The 6,512-nt window shown below is 39.4% G+C and overlaps 1 non-coding gene across 1 annotated transcript; it reads right to left on the bottom strand.

The window, feature by feature from the left end:
• Positions 1 to 5,060: 5,060 nt before the first annotated feature.
• LOC124981494 (U6 spliceosomal RNA) lies at positions 5,061 to 5,171 on the bottom strand. The gene has a single exon (XR_007108016.1). It is a non-coding gene; the product is annotated as a U6 spliceosomal RNA (small nuclear RNA).
• Between the last annotated feature and the right edge of the window lie 1,341 nt (positions 5,172 to 6,512).

Raw genomic sequence — 6,512 nt, 5'->3', positions numbered from 1 at the left:
TTGTCCTCCGCTGGGAGGGCTGGGAGCGGGAGGTCAGTCGACCCTACCTATCCCAGTCTGACCTTGTTGGGGAGTGTCCCCTTCCCTTGTCACTGGTCAAGAAGGGCAAGAGGGCTTAAGACCCTGACAATAGATATGCATCTGTTTAGTGTTATCAGTGATGATGCTCCTGTAGTGTGATCTTCAATTATGACATGTGTTCTTTTTTTTTCCATCATATAGTCTTTCTCTTTTTAAGGAGCTAACTTTATTTCTAATAATAAAAATACACATTTATTATAAATGGTTGGACTTCATTTAATACCTTTTAGAAATACAGATATACTTCCTTTTGTGTTGTTGTTTGCTTTCTGTGATCTCTTACATTTTGTCGACATTTTATATCCATTTGTTTTAATGTTGCAGTGTCCTCAATTCATTTACTTGGTAGTGTGGTTTTATTATTACTTATTTTTTATTGTATGTGTTTTACTAAGATTTTATTTGGGGTGCTTATGTCTATAGCTGCTTAAAAACCCAACCTTTTGTTGTGTACAATTTCCATCATGTTTTTCATTAAGATTAAGTTGGGTTTCTAAAATGATATGAAAACTTTCAATTATTTTCTGCTTTTTTGTTGTTTATTTTTTATTTACTCTGAAAATAAATAAGTGAAAATAAGTCACTTGTAGATTATACATTTCTTGAGAATAATATAAGAATTATCCATAGAGTAATTCAGATCTGGAGTCTTCTTGGGAAAGGCTACTCATTGTTAATTTAAAAACATTTTTCATAATATTTATTTTGAGATTTTCTACCATTTTTTAAAGCAGTAATTATTATTTAAAACCATTCATAAGAAGTAAGAACTAGGAAAGGCTCTCACTGGGTGACCTGCTCCAAGAAGCTGACTGTGGATCAAGCCTGCCCCCAGAGGGAGCAGGGTTGCTTGGGGAAGTCTCTGGCTGCCCTGCCCTGGTCCCAGAAGCCGCCTGCGGGCCGGGGCCCACCGCTGTGTCCAGTGCTTGAAGCTGACTCTGTGTGGAAAGGCTCTCACTGGGCGGCCTCCTCCAATATGCTGGCTGTGGATCAAACCTGCCGCAGGAGTGAGCAGGGCTGCTTGGGGAAATCTCTGGCTGCCCCGCCCTTGTCCCAGAAGCTGCCTTGTCCCAGAAGCGGGGCCCACTGCTGGGTCCGGGGCTTGGGAGTTGGCTCTGTGCGGAAAGGCTCTCACTGGACGACCTGCTCCAAGAAGTTGGCTGTGGAATGAGCCTGCTGCTGGAGGGAGCAGGACTGCTTGGGGAAGAATCTAGTTGCCCTGCCCTGCTCCAAGAAGCTGCTCCTGTCTGGGCCTGCTGCCTGGGTCAAGCTTCATCCGGTGGGAGAGACTCACCCTGTGGCTCTATGTTAGTCCAAGTCTCTCAATGCCACCCCTCCTTGAATCCTGGGTTCTGGAGTGACGGGAGATGCATTCACCCTCTAGTCCGCCATCTTGGATCCCCTGAAGTGGTTCCTGATCATTAATTGTTATGTTGCTTTGATGAGCAACTTGAAAGGGGTCCAGGAATTCGGTGGACATAGGACTGTGCATCAAATGTGTGCACATGTAGTGTCATGGTGTCCAAATGCCAGGTGTTTTAGAGTGCCAATCATAATTATCCGCCTCTGTATAGTGTGCCTTGGCTCAGGGTCTGCTTTGCCCAATAAAGGAGAATCAGAGTTGGTGTGTGACAAAAAAAAAAAAAAAAAAAAAAGAAGTAAGAACTAGATGGTAAACTGAACACAAACACATTCTGTCACTGAATATGAACCCATTAACTTATGGAGAGAGAAAAAAAAGCAATAATAGAAGCATACTAGAAAAGTTGCAGGATGAATGAAAGCAAGGTGGAAGAGCAGGTCATGTGTATGGAGCCAGGATCTGCCTTAAATGTATGGGAGTAAACCATTACAGGCATGAGGGTGGCCCCAAGAGATTCTGATGCCACAGTGGACAGGTGGGACCTGTTGAGAAAGCAGAGGGTCGTTCCTTCAGGTGGTGAAACTGGAACTGATGCTCAACTTTCTTTCCTGAATTCCCCAACTCAGGCTCCTTGCTTGTGTGGCACTGCAGTGGACACCCTCAGAGGTCCACAGGGGCCACCTGACATCAGCTCCTGCCCCTCACTGCAGTGACCAAATTCCATGGAAAAGCAAAGTCAGGAAAACAGGCTTCTCGCTGAACTTGCCAACTATTAGGCTGAACCATGGGCAATTTCTATTTTTGTCAGGTAGAAAACAAACATCAGTCACAACATTTAGTCCTATCTAACTTGAACCACTGGAAAATGTCAATACTTAATTGGATTAAAAGAAGAAAGAACATCAGGAGATAAGAGTGAACACAGGGGCTGTGGTTGTGGCTCAGTGGTAGAGTGCTTCCCTAGCACTTGTGAGGCACTGGGTTTGATCCTCAGCACCACATAAAAGTAATAAACAACAACAACAACAAAAATTAGTGAGCACAGGAAACAATCACAAAATCACTTTTAATAAGTAAAATTAGTTTTAGAATCAAGAGAATAATGCATTTCCAAAAGAAAATCAATGAGATTTCTGCTATAAGACAGCAAATTTTTCATAGAAATTCTCTTTCCCAAGATGATGAAATGACAAAAACTAAGAAAGAATTGACCCCTCATTTCCATCCCCAATCCACCAATTAACAAGAAAAAGGAGAAGGAGGAAGAAGAAGAAGAGGAAAAAAGGAGGAGGAAGGGGAGGAGGAGGAAATTCTAATTCAATTAGAGCAAAGTGGAGGAATAAAGGTTGATTCTGCTCCAGCACTTGCCTTCGGTCTCCAAAAATCTTTCTGGGAAATTCCTGAAATTTCTTACTAATGTAACTGAGCCTAGAGACAAGAAATGAGGAAGTGTCTTTATCATTTGACTCTTCTGACCAATTAGTAGTAGAAACCGCTGCTGGAGAGCAGTGTAATGTGTGGAATGAATTAAAAACTGCAGAGTAAAAACACTGGAGACAGAAAATGTTTTCAAGAAAACAACAGAAAACAGGAAGTCTAGAAGAGTTAGTTGCCACCTTTATCAAAGTAGAAATGATAAATCCTTCCAGGAATTCATGCTAAAGAAATACCTGCACTTGTGCCCCAAAATATACATATAGAAGTGCTCAATTTCCACATGGCTTGCAATAGCAAAATTGCTGACATCCTAAATATTCATCAATAATTTAACAGACAACCTTTTGGGGACTATACTGAGGCTCTGAAGTTGGATGAGTTACACCCATATGTCATTATGAGCTTTATCACCAACTTATTTACTGAAGTATAAAAACAGGTTTAAAGCAAGGTGACCAAAATAATCTTATATATAGATTTTCCCGTGTGATAGATAAGACATTAAATACATGCACATGCAAATGCATTGGTGGGGTAAAGAATGAACATCCAACTCTTGACAGAGAATATCTTTAAGACTACAAAGCAAGGGATATGGAAAAGAGAACATTCTTGGTTTGATCTATACTTAATTGCTTGACTTTCTTCCATGATCATATACTCATGTTTCATTTGTTTAACAGTTAATGAACATTAAAAGCATGGTAATGTTATTACATCCATCAGGTAGTGTATGTTATATAATGTACATAATTGTAATTATGTAATTTTAGAAGATATTGCATCTGTCTAAATCATAATTCCAATTCTTATTTAATGTTTTATGTTCTAAAGCTTTCCAGACTTATGCCTATTCATTTATTTTGTTCAAAACTGCAACTGAGAAATACAGTTACCATTTCCTATTTTCCAATTCATTGATTTTTGCTTGTAACTTTATTTCCTTTCTTCTTTCCTCAGATGTGTTCTGTCATGCAGTTCTAGAATCTTAAGCAAGAACAGAGAACCTATGTATCTATTCTTATTTTTCTTTACTCATTGATGGAAGTGTTTAGAGTTGTGAATTTTATCTAAGGTTCTAAGTTTTTTCAGTATAGGACTGTGTTCTTCAAAAGTCTTCTATATGCTGTTTGTATCTAACCATAATGGATGACATGCTGCATACCAGGTCCTGTACTCTGAGCCTAATATACAACATCCCACTTAACCATTGTTAACAACTCTAAGGGTAGGAACACTTCTGCCTCATTTTAAGTATGAAGGGGCTGAAGCCTCTCTTTGGGGAACCAGCACACCTCTGTTTTTAGTTCATGTTGTTTGGGACACATGGGTCCAGCCTGACCACAGGGGCCAGTGAATCCAGGGAGCCATGAACATGGAGACCAGTGAACACAGGTGTGATGACTCCTTAGCCACAGCGACTGTGGTTCAAGAGAAGGCTCGTGGTCCAAACCTAGTCAACTGACAATTTTCCTGAGTGTTGCTGGAATACTCAGAAAAAAATACAAAGCAAAAAAATTCCATTCCATGAAATCTTTAGTAATAACACAAAATGCCCCATTGTGGATGGGGTTTACCTGACATTGAAAACAAGCACATGGGTGTCTGTGTTGATTTACGGAGAAAATGTGACAAATTCCTAGTGGTACCATATGAACACCAACAAGGAATTGTTCATGAGGCAGAATCATCCCTTGAATTTCCAGTTTCTACAAGCCAATGCATTCTCTTTTTGCTTTCCTCAAATTGAGATGATTTTCTATTATTTAGAATTCAAACAGTCCTTAGAGAATTAAATCCCTCAGGTCCAATAACTCTTAGTTGGTTGTTCCAAAATGTGTCCACAGGTAATCTAAGACAAGTGTCTCCATTCATTGTCATTCATTCATTCACTTAACACAAATAATATTGGAGAGATACAGCCTAGACTATTTTGCATTTTACATCTGTCCAGAAATATTTTATTTTTATATTAAATATGACATAAATTAATGTAGAGTTGAAATTTCTTTTATTTTCACTCTGTGACATCATTATAATCATCTTTTTCTTCAAATTGCTTATTTTAAATGTTTGTATTAGTGAATTACAGTTACACTTAATAGGGGTTCATTTTGACATAATCACACATGCATGGAATACAATTTGCTCCATTTCAGTCCCCAGTGCTTCCTCTTTATAAAATATGGAACACTTCATGAATTTGTATGTTATCTATCCTTCTGCAGCAGCCATGCTAATCTTCTTGGTATCGCTCCAATTTTAGTATATGTGCTGCTGAAGTGAGCATCAGTTATAGCCTCTTAAGACAGGGAGAGGAGTACAGAGCTCTTTTAGCTGGGAAGGGAAAACATTGAGGAATTTTAAAGAAGAGTAAAGTGATGTGATTAACTTATTTAAAAGATGGCCCCAGTGTTGCATAGAGAATGCACTTCAGGGACAGCAGAAGGAGCAGGATTACCAATGAAGGGACTGTTGCAGTCTTCCAGGAGAGAAACCTTGCTCTCTGGAATTAGCATATTATTGAGGAAATAACTAAAAAGAGGAGATATTTGGGATGTATTTGTGATGGGTTGACATATTTGACTTCATGGAAATGCTATAGGCCAGGCTCTATGGGCAATGACTAAACAGACTCCATTCTACCTTGAGACTCCAACTTATATAGGAAATACTTCTCCCACGAGAACACCCACTGCTGTACTCATCAACGGTTGCTTAGCTTGATTTGCTTGGCACTACAAAATGATGAAATGGAAATTCTTGTATAATGAAAAATTGTTCTTTTTTTTATTGTAAACAAATGGGATACATGTTGTTTCTCTGTTTGTACATGGCGTAAAGGCATACCATTTGTGTAATCATAAATTTACATAGGGTAATGTTGTTTGATTCATTCTGTTATTTTTTCCCTTCCCCCCACCCCTCCCACCCCTCTTTTCCCTCTATATAGTCCTTCCTTCCTCCATTCTTGCCCCCCTCCCTAATCCTAACTCTAACCCTAACACTAACTCCTCCCACCCCCCATTATGTGTCATCATCCACTTATTAGCGATATCATTCGTCCTTTGGTTTTTTGAGATTGGCTTATCTCACTTAGCATGATATTCTCCAGTTTCATCCATTTGCCTGCAAATGCCATAATTTTATCATTCTTTATGGCTGAGTAATATTCCATTGTATATATATACCACATTTTCTTTATCCATTCATCAATTGAAGGACATCTAGGTTGGTTCCACAATCTGGCTGTTGTGAACTGAGCAGCTATGAACATTGATGTGGCTGTATCTCTGTAGTATGCTGATTTTAAGTCCTTTGGGTATAGGCCAAAGAGTGGGATAGCTGGGTCAAATGGTGGTTCCATTCCAAGTTTTCTAAGGAGTCTCCACACTGCTTTCCACAGTGGCTGCGCTAATTTGCAGCCCCACCAGCAATGTATGAGTGTACCTTTCTCCCCACATTCTCGCCAACACCTGTTGTTACTTGTATTCTTGATAATCGCCATTCTAATTGGGGTGAGATGGAATCTTAGGGTGGTTTTGATTTGCATTTCTCTTATTACTAGAGATGTTGAACATTTTTCCATATGTTTGTTGATTGCTTGTAGATCTTCTTCTGTGAAGTGTCT

Source organism: Sciurus carolinensis, chromosome 3 (assembly GCF_902686445.1).
Source record: "Sciurus carolinensis chromosome 3, mSciCar1.2, whole genome shotgun sequence".
Taxonomy (NCBI): domain Eukaryota; kingdom Metazoa; phylum Chordata; class Mammalia; order Rodentia; family Sciuridae; genus Sciurus; species Sciurus carolinensis.
This window is presented reverse-complemented; position numbering and strand designations above follow the sequence as displayed.